We start from the raw sequence: 14,548 nt of genomic DNA on the forward strand, positions 1-14,548 counted from the left end.
ATGTGCAGGTTCTGAACCACCTCCCGACGCGGTGTGCACAGCAGCAGCCGCAGCAGTGGAAACGTCCTAGCAAGGAGCAAAGAATTCTCTTGAAAAGCTTCACTTTTATTAAGCACCGTTTTAATAAATCCTTTATCAGTCTGGAAACTGATTTTGCATTTTTTGTTTAGTGTAATGAGCAAAATTTGTGAAATTCTTACTAATGAGCAATATTTGGGAAATTTTGCTCATTAGTCAAGTATTCCTTTCAATTCATCGTTGGAAGGGGTGTCCGCCACGTTAAGTAATCCAGTGTTATCTGCTGCGGGCATTTCTTGAAACTTGTGTAACGATAAGAAAGCATTTGGTGCTTGCTAATTACACACCGACAACTGTAGGCTTATTTGGCGTTCATCGTTAGCGTCCTTTCAACATTTTCGCACGTTCAGGCAGCAGCCCGCATATGACTCAAGGAGCGCTGATCGTGTTTTATCAACATCCACACGTTGTCACGAGGTGACAGTAGTTCTTTGACCTGCTGTACAATTGAAACACGCCGCCATTCAGATATACCGAAGAACGCGTTCTGACTCATGCATATCTCTTGCTGATTGCGGATACGTATCGTCTGTTTAAGCACACATGGCGATACGTGCATGGTGCTTCTGTTGTCAACGTATTCTTTTTGAGCAGCAGTTATTCCATCTCTCACTTGCTCCAAGTGGAGCAAGGCTGTGTGACCTCCGAGACCACCAACGGTGTCATTGCGCGTCCTCCAATCTCTGAGGCCATCAAACGAAATACTTTGTGAAAGAGCTTGCGTGCGCCGCCAGTCTGCCCAGATAGTTTCGTATAATGCATGACAATGTTGGGAGGCTGTGTCTTCGGATTGGCATCTTTCTCGGAGAGCCATGACATCGGCAAGACGCGTCTTGCTAGCAGCATTTTTCGTCTCTCGCACTACTTCATTCTTGATCAGAGCGTGAAAAAAAGCCAATGGTCATTCATTACATACAATACCGTGTCTTTTTGTTAAAACGTAAGAACTCGTGCTGAGTTGTGCATGGGTGTCCGAATATTCGAAACTTTCATATAACGAATCGAATAGCGTCTTATTCGATTCGGTCTTCGAAGCGAATTGTCGCCATTGTCGAATGGTTTCCGACTATTTCAAAGCATCAACTTTGCACGGTCAAGCGTAAAATTGAAGCAATAGCATGATGCATTGCATCCCCGCAGGTATGGTATAGGCAGAGTCCCTTCATCACCATCATCATAGTCATCATCAGCCTGTATTTCCACTGCAGGACGAAGGCCTCTCCCTGCGATCTCCAAGTACCCCTAAGAAAAATATATTTTGAATATCAAAAAATAGCTTGCGCTTGCTGATTTCAACTTGCGCCTGCAAATTTCCTAACTTCATCACCCCACCGAGTTTTCGGCCGTTCTCGATTGCGTTTCCCTTCTCTTGGTATGCACTCTGTAACTCCAGTGGTCCACCGGTTATCCATCCTACGCATTACATGGCCTTCCCAGCTCCATTTTTCCCGCTTAATGTCAACTAGAATATCGGCTATCCCCGTTTGTTGTCTGATCCACACCGCTCTCTTCCTGTCTCTTAACGTTACTCCTAACATTTTTCGTTCCATCGCCATGTGCGGTCCTTAACTTGTTCTCGAGCTTCTTTGTTAACCTCCAAGTTTCTTTATAGTCTCCTAACAGGCAGAGTTCCTTAATAGGCATAAAAAGGAGTCGCTGAAGGAGTCGTACATAGTTAACAGTCTACACAGAGATCATGCGCAATGTTTGTAGAGATGTGTGTTTGCGAATAAACTGATTACTTTTATTTCTTTCTTTCTCTGGGTTTATTAAAGCAAATTCGGTACAAACTTGCCTTGGCAGCAATTTTCTTGTTTATAATTGTCCATTTTTACTTTTAATAACCAAAATAAAGTTTCATAATGTATGACATATGACAGAAACCAGCTAACGTTACAAATATTAAGATGTGAACACCGTTCCATAGTGAGAAAACAGCTGCTCTTCATTATTCGAAAACTATTCGCCACGCATTCAATATTCGATTCGCTTCTCGCATTTTACGATTCGGTCTGAATAATTACAATTCGCGCACCCCTATATTGAATATTCATCGCGGATATAAAGTCGCATGGACGTGGAACTGTATTTCGTGAACTTTCGTCAGCTTTCTTGGCATCATCTTTCGTGAAAATAAGCCGATTAAAATCCAGGATACAGAACGCAACTTCAGCAGGCCAACGTACTACCGATTTTACACCATCTTAGTGCTTACGCAAATGAAGGGTGGTTTCTTGCTTCAGGAAAGGCGCCAACATCTCCTAAGCATCATATAATGCAAAAAAATAAAAGCTTATGAATTAAAAACTAGAACAGACGGCTACTTTCTCCGCGTACGTCGAGATGCCGTATTCCGCATCTAACCGTGTTATTTCAACAACATTAAAAATTTTGCATTTCGCTTTCGTAACATGCCAGTGTATTCAAATAAAAAAAAAAGAAGTAAGAGAAAAGAAATTGCTGTAGAAAGCAATCGTGTCCCACAGCTGCCTCTGAAGAAGTGTACGCGTATACGAATGGACATTCTCGCAGTGTCGGCCATTATTTACGAAGAAAAGGTTAGCACTTCTCCGTCTTTCTCCCCCACCCACCCCAAACCCATACTGACTTGTCTGTCACAGCCACAATGCATGAGAGGCAACTACCACGCTGAAATTCGCGTAGACGAGATGCCATCTTCAAGGTTAGGCAACTTGCAATAAATTAATTTAGAAAGCGATTGTGTACCGCAGCTGCCTATGAGGAAGTGTACGTGTATACGAATGGATATGTACGGAATTGAAGAACCTGCGCTTTTGTGAAGCATCACATTCTAGGAGTGTCGGCCATTATTTACGAAGAAAAGGTTTGCACTTCTCCGTCTTTCTCCCCCACCCACCCCAAACCCATTCTAGCTTGTCTGTCGCAGCCATAATGCACGAGAGACAGCTACCACACTGAAAATTGCGAAGACGAGATGCCATCTTCAAGGTTAGGCAACTTGCAATGCCACAACCGCTGTCAACGCCTCGACCATACAACATGGACAATCATCTTCGCGTCCCAAACCAGACCGTGCATCCTTTCGGGACATCCAGGGACAGGTGTCTTGTTCGACGAACCAGTGGAATGCTGCCTGGCAAGGTGCTGCATTGTCCGGGGTGCTATTCACGACCTTCAAACTGACCACTGCAGTCAACGCTGCTCTTTCGCACCTTCATTTTTCTTTCTTTTTTTTTTCGTCTTCACGTGTCGTCTGTTTTCGGTCGGATGACACCTCTTAGAAGAGGAGGCGCGGTAATCCTTCCGAAACACCACGGTTCCATTATTATCGTAATCGGAGAGGCGGTTAACTTAGCTGGCCCCTTACCTTCGGTTCAGGCCTTGCCAGGCAGAAAAACCTGCTTGCCCTCCGGAATGGAAGATGCGTGTCAAATGACTTGCCCGAAGAGTGGGGGAGAAAAAAAAAACGCTCTTTGTGCACAAGTCAAAATGAACACGCTCTGCTTGGTACCAAATGTACAGGCTTGTACACTGGGATTTCTGCGCACGCCCACAAAGGAGCTTGTATGGTAGGAAGGACAACACAAAGAAGCAGTCACCTGACAGGCACGCGTTCCGCGCATTCTTTTGGGGATTATTCCTACCGAAAAACGTCTTCTGAAGAACATCCATCCCTGAACAGCCTTCCACCCCCTTGTCCCAACCGTTCAGCCATTTCCAAAATTTCGACAGATTCCACAAACTGAAGAGTCCTTAGGCCTATTTCTTATACCTGCTAACGAGATACTTGCCGTTTTCGTCAACTATCATTTTCCTTTGCTTTATCACTTCTACGTTTCAATTGAACACAGCAGTTCACTATCCCCTATCCTTTCCATGGCGTCGTTATCTGTTTGCTTCGTGTGGTTCTACGCAAAATAAAATCGTGCTTAACCATGAATGGGGTGGATAATGGAAAAATTATAATCTTAATAGCAGTAATACTAACGAAAGTATAGCAACCGCTAAATGTACGCACCGTGACAGACAATAAAATCTCCATTCACACAATGTTTAAACAAAAGCAAGAGAATATGAATCTGAGCGCATGAATATGCAGGAACGGTGAAATGAAAAGGGCAACTGTAAATAGTTGTGAAAACAGCTGCCACCGTCTTGTTGATTACAGTGTGTTAACAACGTCCACTTTAACAGTGTCTGATTGGTTGACGAACTCGAACTTTGGCCGTAGAAACCTTTTCCAAGGTGCGTTCGTTCCTCGTGACACCAATAGCTTCTACCTACATATTCTGGGATTATTCGGTAGTTCCTGTTAACCACATGAAAGTATACATAGAACTTTACGTGATCAGGTGACTCACTACATATTCGATGGATTGACTGAGTGTTTGTGTGCGTTTATCAAGTACTTCTAACTTTTTACGAGCAAGTTATTCATTACAGTCTACAAGATTAATCCATCGATTGCTTGATAGATCGGGTTTAACGCATAACGCTGTTATGTTCCGCTGGTTTCTTATGCGTCGCCGCTACCATGAAATACCGATAAGGGTCGACTCTGGGCCCCTTCAAGCTGTAATCGCGGCTTTTACCCTGCCTTTTCCTCCAACCTATGTCTGGTTGTTAAATTCATTGATTGATTGAAAGCAATTAACACACGAGGCGATATGAGAGAGGCCACAGGGGTGCAGGATGAATTTGATTCCTTGCTAGATTAGATAGATAGATAGATAGATAGATAGATAGATAGATAGATAGATAGATAGATAGATAGATAGATAGATAGATAGATAGATAGATAGATAGATAGATAGATAGATAGATAGATAGATAGATAGATAGATAGATAGATAGATAGATAGATAGATAGATAGATAGATAGATAGATAGATAGATAGATAGATAGATAGATAGATAGATAGATAGATAGATTCAAGGTAGGTATGATGTGCAATGAATGTTAGGCACAGTGCACCATCAGAGTTCCACAACCAATACACAAAACCACACCACCACACTCAACAAATTAAAGTGTTCTTGTTTTTTTTTTTTTTTTTTTTTTTTTTTTTTTTTTTTTCATGAGTTGGGGGAGTTCTCTTACGTGCACCCATAGCTCGGTGCAGTTGACTATAGGCGAACAGCTGACGCTTTAGTACGCGACTATGCGTTTGTGCAGCCGTCAGGAAGCTCCAGAACGGAAAAAAAGTCAGCTCGAAGAAACCTAGTTGCGCAGTGACCTTGGCGAGACCCTTGTTGGCGCTCTACACTTCTCGGCTCGAGTCGGTTGCGCAGGCTCACCATTGCGTCACTGAAAATCCTTTGCGTGGCGCATGACGACGCGGATAGCTAGCTCAGGACTTTGGGAGAAACTCAAAAGCGCGCGCGCGGATGCCTTACAAACGCTGCGTTGGATCCGAAGGGCTTGCTTCGGTTTGTTTTCCGTTTTCTTTTCGGGCTCATCCGGGTTTTCGAGAAGAGCTTCAGATCCGACACTGCCGGCTTCGTACGACAGGGGCTTCCGAGTCGAGAAATGTAGTTATGATTATGTCGCTTCCCGAAGGGTTCTCGCGCGGTTAGGCGCGCGAGAGAGCCGTTCTCTTGCGCTGATTTCAGCCAAGAGACTATAACATCCACCATGTCGTGTGCTCGCATTGCGTGTAGTTTGTGCGTGCGAGTCGTGTGTGCATGAGTTGTGTGAGTGGGTCGTGTGAGTTGACTGAGTATGCGTGTGATGTCTGTGTGCGTGCGGGTTATGTTAATTGTATATGCGTGAGTTGCGCGGGCGCGCGCGTTATTTCGGTGTGTGTTTGCGTGTCTGCACGTCCGTGCTTGTACTTGTGTGTGCGTCAAATAGATAGATAGGCAAATCTAAAGATAAATCTATACGCGAGTCTGCAAGCCCGAACGCAAACTGAGACCTTCGTTCGTGCATTCGAACCCCTGGCCTCAGTCTTTGTGAGCCAAACAGGGCTTATCGCATTTCAAAAGGAGAAATAAATATCAACAAATAGAGTAGTGCAGGGGTAAAATATGCGGGACAGCTACAGAATGAACACTCGTGACTTGACTGCTACATACACCGTCTGGTGAGAGTGAGAGGATAAGTCATAACTGTGACAACGCAGGGTCCAGCTTGGGCTACAGCCCCGAGTCTAAACATCCGAGAGCGATTCATTAGAACGTACGCGACAAGGGCGCAGCTGTGCGTCTCGATTGGACCTCTCAGCGCCGTACATTCAAAAAATGATCGATTAGCGACCCTGGTCGTCACCGTCTGCGTGCGTGTCGCATTCGGCAACGTCGACTACGGACGGAACGACGCTTTGGCGACCGACCGAGTTCTCGGAAATCGCGTTCTGCGGTCAATGGCTGCTCCGCCCGTCAAAGCCACCGCGGCAACGCGCTATATACATTGCGAAACGGCGCCCATTCGACGTGATTCTCCTCTTAGACCCGTTCTTATATAAGTGCGTGCACACGTCCGAAATGTGAATGGCGAATCAAGTATTCTTTGCTGTTCGATTCGCATTCGAAATCGCGTATGCGGTCAACGGCTTTTCCTCCGTTAGAAGCACAATGACAATGCGCTGTCACGAAAGGAAGCCCTTTATAGGGACACAAAAGAGAGAAGCGAGTTCATACGTGTTAATAAATTACACTTAAACATTATCAGTAGAGCCACTCTTGATAGGTGACTTGATAAGCGAGATAAGACGGGGGAAAGTTGGCGACGCCAGCTTGAAGATCGCGCACCAGCTCACGGTGACGTCATGGATCTCTGACGGCGTCTTCTCAAGCCTAGTTAAATTTTTTAACGGCAAATACGGATTGCACTCCATTCTGAAGCAGCCAAAGAACAAAGCATCTAAGTTTCGAAGCGTATTACAGTTCCAAATTGGCCCACATAAAAGTAGTAATAAAAAAAAAAAAAACCTTAGAAATTCGTGACGTGACACTCATGTACCGGCGCGCGTGTTCCAGCGCGAAATTCGAAGATTAGATTTCGGAATGCTTTTTGTTTTTTCGTCGAGTAGTCAACCTCTTGTCTAAAAAAATTGACCATAATAGCATTGTAAAAGACTACTTCATGATGGGAAGTGTAGTTTTATTCTCTTTGGTGGTCCTTAAATGCAGAAAGCTGGGTTAGGTGTGCATATGTACTCTGACATATTTAAACAGCACCCACAACCCCCCCCCCCCCCCCCCCCTTCGGAGACACGATGAATCAGCTACGTGTTGTGTATCCGGTATGTTTTCTTCTTTTTTTTTTTCCGAGGACTTTTATGGTAACTGAACCATCAATACATTTACATTTAGCAAGAAAACTTTGGGACGCATCTCTCGAAACCGGCCGCCGCTAAAAAAAAGCACAGGGTTCCTGGAACTAAACGCTGGATCATAAAGGCTTTCCAATAGGAGGCTGTAAACATGTTTATATAGAATATAGATCGCCATGCCAAATATAGCAGGCGTGAAACATGCGCTTCTGCGGAAGCACTCTGCGAGGGAATGCGTCAGCGATCCGCTTAAGCCGATTTCTTTAGCGTCAGGCTTTGACTAATTCCGCATCTCATTATCGCTTGTGTCTGCACGCATACGACTACGATGCGTGTGAAACGCCGGCAACGGAGGTTACACCTTTCGATACCATCAAACACACGTCAGCTCTGAGAAAGATGTCACATCTATATGTCATTCCGAATACCACGCGGGAAATGCACAACAGCGAAAGTTCGTGTTTTTGCTCTTGTCTCTATAACGCTTACGCAAAAACGCTAAAAAACGAGGGGGAAAAACACGGAAAAAAAAACGGTATTGTCTTGAGTGCGTGCGCTCGATTTATACAAACAATAAAGTATTGCTGTTGCTAGTATGATCGACATACACGACATTTACCCGTGTATGAAAGCGGCATGTCGTATAAAGCTACAGTGAACGTTTCATGTTATTGAAGTGCTTACCTTCAGTAGCAGTACTTAACTTAAGCTTTGTTTACGCGTAGTGGACTAGAATGGGTAGAGTCAGAAGTCCGGCTGGCCCGTACCCACACGCCAGCATTTACAACGCCAGTCAACCCATCCGTTCCAGGCGTACTGACCGAGGCTCGAATCGACGCCCTACGGAAACCTGACCACCGGATTTCTGCACGACAAGCCCAGGCGACCTGACACTCATGTAAACGTAGCCTGCCGAGCAAAAATTGACGAAAAAAAATGTGGTTGATCCCTCTTATATAGGAATCGGTATAGAACACGAAAGTGAAACGTGTCTTCACAGAAGTAGTGTAATGTTTATTGCACATTGATATATAATGTCTATTGGTGTTTTGTGGCTAAAGCGCCCTTAGGCGTTGATGCACCCACGCTGACGCCTGGTGGCACGTCTCCTCCATCACGACTACCAACGTCGATGACCATGAGCAACCGTCGTGCATATGGAAGCTGCACTACGCTGCACACGCTAGCACAACGCGAAAGACGAAGCACGTAACTGACACACTAATACAACGCGCAAGACAAAGCACGTAACTGAATCGTCACCGAGTCAAATCAGCGCGTACAGCGCGTCGTAATTGCAGCCTCCGCGATCAACTTCAGAAACATTTTCAGAGCTAATTGCGGAGGCCACGCTCCGCTGTGCTGAGTACGGTGAACGCCACCTAGGTGGCGTTGGTAGTGCTTCTTGATGCCAGCGTCCCTTCGAATGCTGGCATCGAGGCGTCGTAGTGCTGAGACTACCGAAGCGTTCACTGTCGGTGCGCGTTAGTGTCATAATGCAGTACTTCTCTTTTCTGCTCGTAGGCGGCGGCACCGCCCCGAGCAAGAGCGCGGGTACACGGAGGAGTGTTAGATATATAAGGCGCGTCTGTGTAGCTCTCTGCAAATGCGTTTGTGGCGCAATGGGTTAAACGCTCGGCGATCTATCGTCGCGGACCGAGAGGTCGTGGGTTCGATTTTCAAATTTTGCATGTTTGTGGAACTTTTTCTTCTGGTTTCTTTCTTTGTATTATGTTCGTGTACATTGTAAGCTGACGTATTTCCGTGACGGAAATACGTCAGTGAAGTCTTGGTGGACCCCGGCATAAAACACTTTCGTGTTAAAAAAAAAAGATTGATTGCCCCACTAGTTAGAGAACTCATACATTCCAGAAATGTTTCCTGAAGGGGGGAGCATAGATTTGACCGGGCACAGGGTGAAATGGTGGGGGGGTCATGTCCTGACCTTTCTTTACTTCTAAAGCGCACTGACTCCCTCGAGTGCCTCGAGCGGCCTGTCGCGCGGCCATTTTGCGTGTATTCGCGGGCTTCTTTCACGCACGGAAAAACACCTTTACGTAGCACGTATTGACCACCAGAAAGCTGTATCGGGAGTTTTTCCACTGTACATCTGTTACATGTGTCTGGTGAATGCATGTAGTGCATGATTCATTTTCTTTATTTGTCTTTTTATTACAATTACTGTACCTTACGTTTTGCTCATTCTGCCAGCTTGGTACAGGTTTTTGATTTTATTTTATCGCAATGCCACATTTGTTTACCATTCTACCCTGTACACTTATAAGTTTGTTACCACAGTATGCCTTTGAAAGACGTTGAGTCTTTCAAAGGTTGATTGGTCGATGAATTGATTGTAAAGACCCAATTACACTTTTCATTTCATTCGCCCTTCGTCACTGGCTCTGTGTGGCTTTGATGTACTGCTGTAAACGGTGGGATGAGAGAAAAAAAAATGAAAATGAAACGGTACTCTAGATCAAACATGCGCCCGGGTCCGCATTATCTTATGACCCATTTAAATTAATTTTGTTGTTTTATGATTATCCGCCGAATCCGCCGAATCCCCGTGACAACGGCAGCATAGCACGCTCAATCACACACACAAAAAAAGTTGAAGGGATCGTTACGAAATATGCAGCCACCGAGATCCGTTGCATGGGCCCTCTGATCGGTCCAAATTGCCTGCTATCGATATCAGACGTCGTTTCACCGTCGACTGCCGCATCGAACGACCTACCAAGCGCGTTTTTTTTTTTTTCTCTCTCTTTTTTTTTTGTGACGTCTACTGCGTGAGTAGTCGCGATAGCCCGCGTTTCCTAGCGTATAACCCGCGAGACGCTCCCGTTCCACTGTCATTCACACTCTCATCGTGCGCCAGTTATTGCTTTCTCTTTTTCGCGATACCTCCGTGTCAACCCCACCGGTGCGCCACGCTCATTACATTTGTGTTGTTTTACTTTTAGCGTAACCGCAACAACTCCTTTTACTGCTCTTCATCGACCCGGAGGAGAGGATATTCAATTAGCCACCAGGCGTCTCTACTGCGGGAGAGAGCAAAGAAAGAAAGAAAGAGCGAACGAAGGAAAGCGTTTATAATAACACGCAAGCTGTCTTCACCTCCGGCCCTTGCCTTTATCGCCGACAGTCAAAATAATAATGTAACACATCCTAGGAAGTTCCCAGCATCGCTGCTGCCCTTACGTCACCGCCGGATGGCATGGCAGGGAGCCAAGGAACTGGTGCTATGCTAACGCAACCTGACCGACGTGGCTCTGCTGGAGATATTGTTGTTTGTTTCCTGCTGTTATTTTTTTTTTCCCTCTTCCTTGAGTGGAGCGCTCCGAGGCGTTGATGCTATTGCTAGTAGGTTGCGTTTAGGGTGCAGCAGGCATCGCGCGGTGATGTAGTTAGGTTTGGCAAGCGGTTACGAGAAAGAAAATGGTGTCTTATTATACAATGCGGTAAGCTTACTGGATTCCCGGAGACAAGCGTTTTGTGAGTGAGTGAGTGAGTGAGTGAGTGAGTGAGTGAGTGAGTGAGTGAGTGAGTGAGTGAGTGAGTGAGTGAGTGAGTGAGTGAGTGAGTGAGTGAGTGAGTGAGTGAGTGAGTGAGCGAGCGAGCGAGCGAGCGAGCGAGCGAGCGAGCGAACGAACGAACGAACGAACGAACGAACGAACGAACGAACGAACGAACGAACGAACGAACGAACGAACGAACGAACGAACGAACGAATCAAACAGTCAGCCAGTAATTTAATGAATGCGTGCAGAACAATTAGAGCGAGACATTATGCAATACCTGATGGATATTGTGGCGGAGTGATTGATGAGAGCGAGCGAATAGAGCAGATTTCCACAGCGTCGCCATATAGCTTTACAATGCAGGCAATGTCGCCATTGCTTTCTTTTCAATAAATGTTGACTTTTGACTGACTTTTAAAGTCTTTGCCGAGACTCTTTTCTATCTTTTAGTTTTAGCATTTGAGTGCATTGTGATGATCGCATCAAATAAAACATTGAGAGACAAAACTATAGTCCTCTTTCATATAAACAACGACCTCAAAATCACGTAAACCTAATTTCACATAACCTGAATAGGTAAGCATATTTGGCACGTGGGTTTGTGGCAGCATGAGTAACATGAGTAGGTAGTATTCACGTGACGTCATCGTATGCCATATTGTATCCTGTACACAGCTCCCCACTCTGCTGTTGGAGATATAGGCGGATCGAAATAAAGAGCAGCTTTTCGCCGTTGGTAATGAGTAAAACAGTATGATGGCCTTGATGACGTCAGCGCACACCGAGAAGTGAAATTTGGTAGCCTATGTTTTTCTTTTTGTTTCGGGGGTGGGGGACAATACTTGCGCAAAACTAACGATATCGGCTGTGGTCTCCCCGAAGTTTCGGCATATACCCGCATATCGTTTCGGCATACCATTTGCGTGATAAAGCGCTAATCCTGCAAGTGCGAAATGGGCTGCAGGTGTACATTTACGCGTATAATATATCCACAACAGCCACGGGGTAACGTTTGGCTTAGTTTTTATTGCCGCAATCACTATCGCCCACGAAGTTCCTCGCACCAATCGACCTTGGCTTCGACGCGCACATCCTGATCGCCAGAGGGACCAGAGGTCAAGTTTCGCATCATCAGGCCGCCTTGCGCCACATCTGACGTGAGCACGTTACGGCTTGAACGCTATCGGCAGGACGTGAACTTCAACAACCCGGACGTGTTGTACTCCGCGACGCTGTATTTGCATATCGTTAAAGGTGCCTCCGAAGTTGTAATCAAATGGCTTTCTCGACACTAACGCTCGTGCCTATGAGTCTTCTGTTTTCCTTCCTCCATTTGTTTTCCGTCGCATCATATGTTGATTCCCACGCCTTTATTACTGAACGTAATCTGATAACGGGCGATGGTTGGAGGTTTGTTCGCGAGCGTGTATCACGAACCGTCCCCTTCGGAGATAGACATTCTTTTTGCGTTGCGTTAAGTGCTGGCTCCGGTTATATTTTGATAAACAGAGCAGAAGACACGAACGATGGAGCTCACGGCAGAAGCGCTCCTGTCGTCTGCTTCATGGGTCGAAAAATTCAAGTGACGTCTCAGACATATTAGTCTTTGCCTGTTTGATTTGATTTGGTTTGATAAATAAACTGTTATCACGAGTAGACGCAAGTTCGAAGTGACTATGGAAGCCTGCGAACATAGCCACATTTGGTGACGCATGCGCCAGTACACCATCAACTTCTTCATTAATAAAAGAGCTCGATTAGCTCTGTTCGCGTTGAATGGACACCCTTCTAAATAATCAGTGTGGCCACAAAAGTGGCTGCGTGTGGTTTTCCCGGTTCAGGTCACACTTTCCGAGCAATGCACACGTGTTTTATGACGTTTTGACGAGTATAAGTTAGTGATGTAGTTAGGTTTGGAAAGAAAGATAACTGCAAATAAATCTGTTGTTGAAAGTTAGCGCTGTGTGTCTAATGCGCCCTTCCGTGTCCCTCTAAAGCTGCCTGCGATACAAGAAAGTAAACGAAACGCGAAAGAAAGAGAAAGCCACGACCGTTCTAACGTGCCCTTAATCAGGCGGAACCAGCGGCGATGTCTAGGCGACTGAAAAAGACAAGTACAGGGGAAAACAAGTAAAGAGAAAACAAATATTAGAAGTAACAACGCATTCGAAGGAGGATGTCAAAGTAATTCAATTAATGTCTCGTGAGCGCGCAGGCTTTTGTTTTCATCCACTTTAGCGCATACTGATCGTAAACTTTTTTGTCTTCTGCACTTCTCGTTTCAGAAGGCCAGATTGTAGACGAGGTGAACCAACACCAGCTGTTTAAACATCACTCAGCATCCTCTGCACTGCCCTAATGTTCTTGCGAATCCCCTAAAAATCACCCAGTAAAAAAATGTAACTGAACAAAACAAGTATATGCATTTGACAAAAGGAATTTTAATTGCCGAATGTATTAGGTTGTGAGGCTGTGGATGACAGAAAGGCCGATCAAAAAATATAAATAAACGAGAACGGGAGAGAAAAAAAAAGAGATCAAGTATTTGTAAACAGACCTTTTAATTCGTGCAAGCAACAATTTCTGAGGTCACGTTCCTGCAATGCAGAAAAAGAGATGCAGGTGCCACGTCGATGGCAATGGGCTTACTTATTTTCCTAAAATGATTCATAACTTAACATAAGTATAACTTGAACTGACGATGTTGTTTGGCTAATCATTTCATCACAAAGCACACCAATTTTCTAGTTATATACGAATAAAGCGCTCAAGCAATATTCTCAGTCAGTTAGAATCCGGCAAATATCTTCGCGAATTCCCTCAAAATGAGGCTAAAGAAAATGCGAAGACGTCGGCGTACTGAAACGAATACGAAACGCGCTGAAACTAATTCATTTTAATTTTCGATCATATTACCACCCGGTTGGTGGCCTATATCCCCCACAGTGGTTTGTGCCATTAATTGAGGCTTCGTGGTCATCATTATCATGCGGAAACGCTCAATCCTCCTCTTTTTCGGTACATGGCGTTCGTGCACGAAGGCTTCCCAAATACGAAAGTATGCATGTCATACCTATGACGTCACACTGCGATCATCAGCGCCACCATCCTTACGCCGGGCCGTGTCGAACTAACTCGCAGTACGGTATGTTCTTGCCAGTGATGAACAATTAATTATCTCTACGAGTGCTCCGACCGTTTATTATGGAGGAGTGCGCTTCTCGGCTGCCCTTTAAATCTCCAATGTTGTTGTGTCAAGGCAGGCATACATCCGGCTGTGTGTTTTTCATCGCATACCAGCCGACTACCGCCTAAGCCGTGTTCACTAACGTTCATTGTGTTGCGCTGACTTTTTATTGATGTCGCACGAATGTCGAGACTGACGTCCTTCGCTACAATGTAAACATGGCATGTCGTAGCGAAATGATTCGAAGCAGCAGATAAGATGAACTCACGGAAAGGAAATCCGGCGCTTTAAAATACAATAGATAAAATGTAAAGCATATTTAACGCTGTCCTGTGGAGCAGACACTCAAGGGCCCCGATTTTCTCTGATTGATCTTCGCCGTTGGCGACAAGAAAGTTTTCCTAATGTCACATTGAAGAACGCTAAACACAGCCTGTTTTTATTCCATTACCGTCGGTGACACTGCGTCGCGTACTTTAAAGACGATAAAGCGATGTTAATAA

At 45.2% G+C, this 14,548-nt stretch overlaps 1 long non-coding RNA gene across 1 annotated transcript in view; it reads right to left on the minus strand.

Annotated features, from left to right (window-relative positions):
• LOC125940819 (uncharacterized) overlaps nucleotides 1–13,997 on the minus strand; it is a 33,907-nt gene extending 19,910 nt beyond the window's left edge. The window contains exons 1-2 of the long non-coding RNA XR_007464028.1: nucleotides 13,932–13,997; nucleotides 13,416–13,455 (exon numbers count right to left, since the gene is read on the minus strand). This is a non-coding gene — a long non-coding RNA (uncharacterized LOC125940819). The remainder of the gene's footprint in view (nucleotides 1–13,415; nucleotides 13,456–13,931) is intronic.
• Nucleotides 13,998–14,548: the final 551 nt, after the last annotated feature.

This window comes from Dermacentor silvarum, chromosome 10 (assembly GCF_013339745.2).
Source record: "Dermacentor silvarum isolate Dsil-2018 chromosome 10, BIME_Dsil_1.4, whole genome shotgun sequence".
NCBI classification, from domain to species: Eukaryota; Metazoa; Arthropoda; class Arachnida; order Ixodida; family Ixodidae; genus Dermacentor; species Dermacentor silvarum.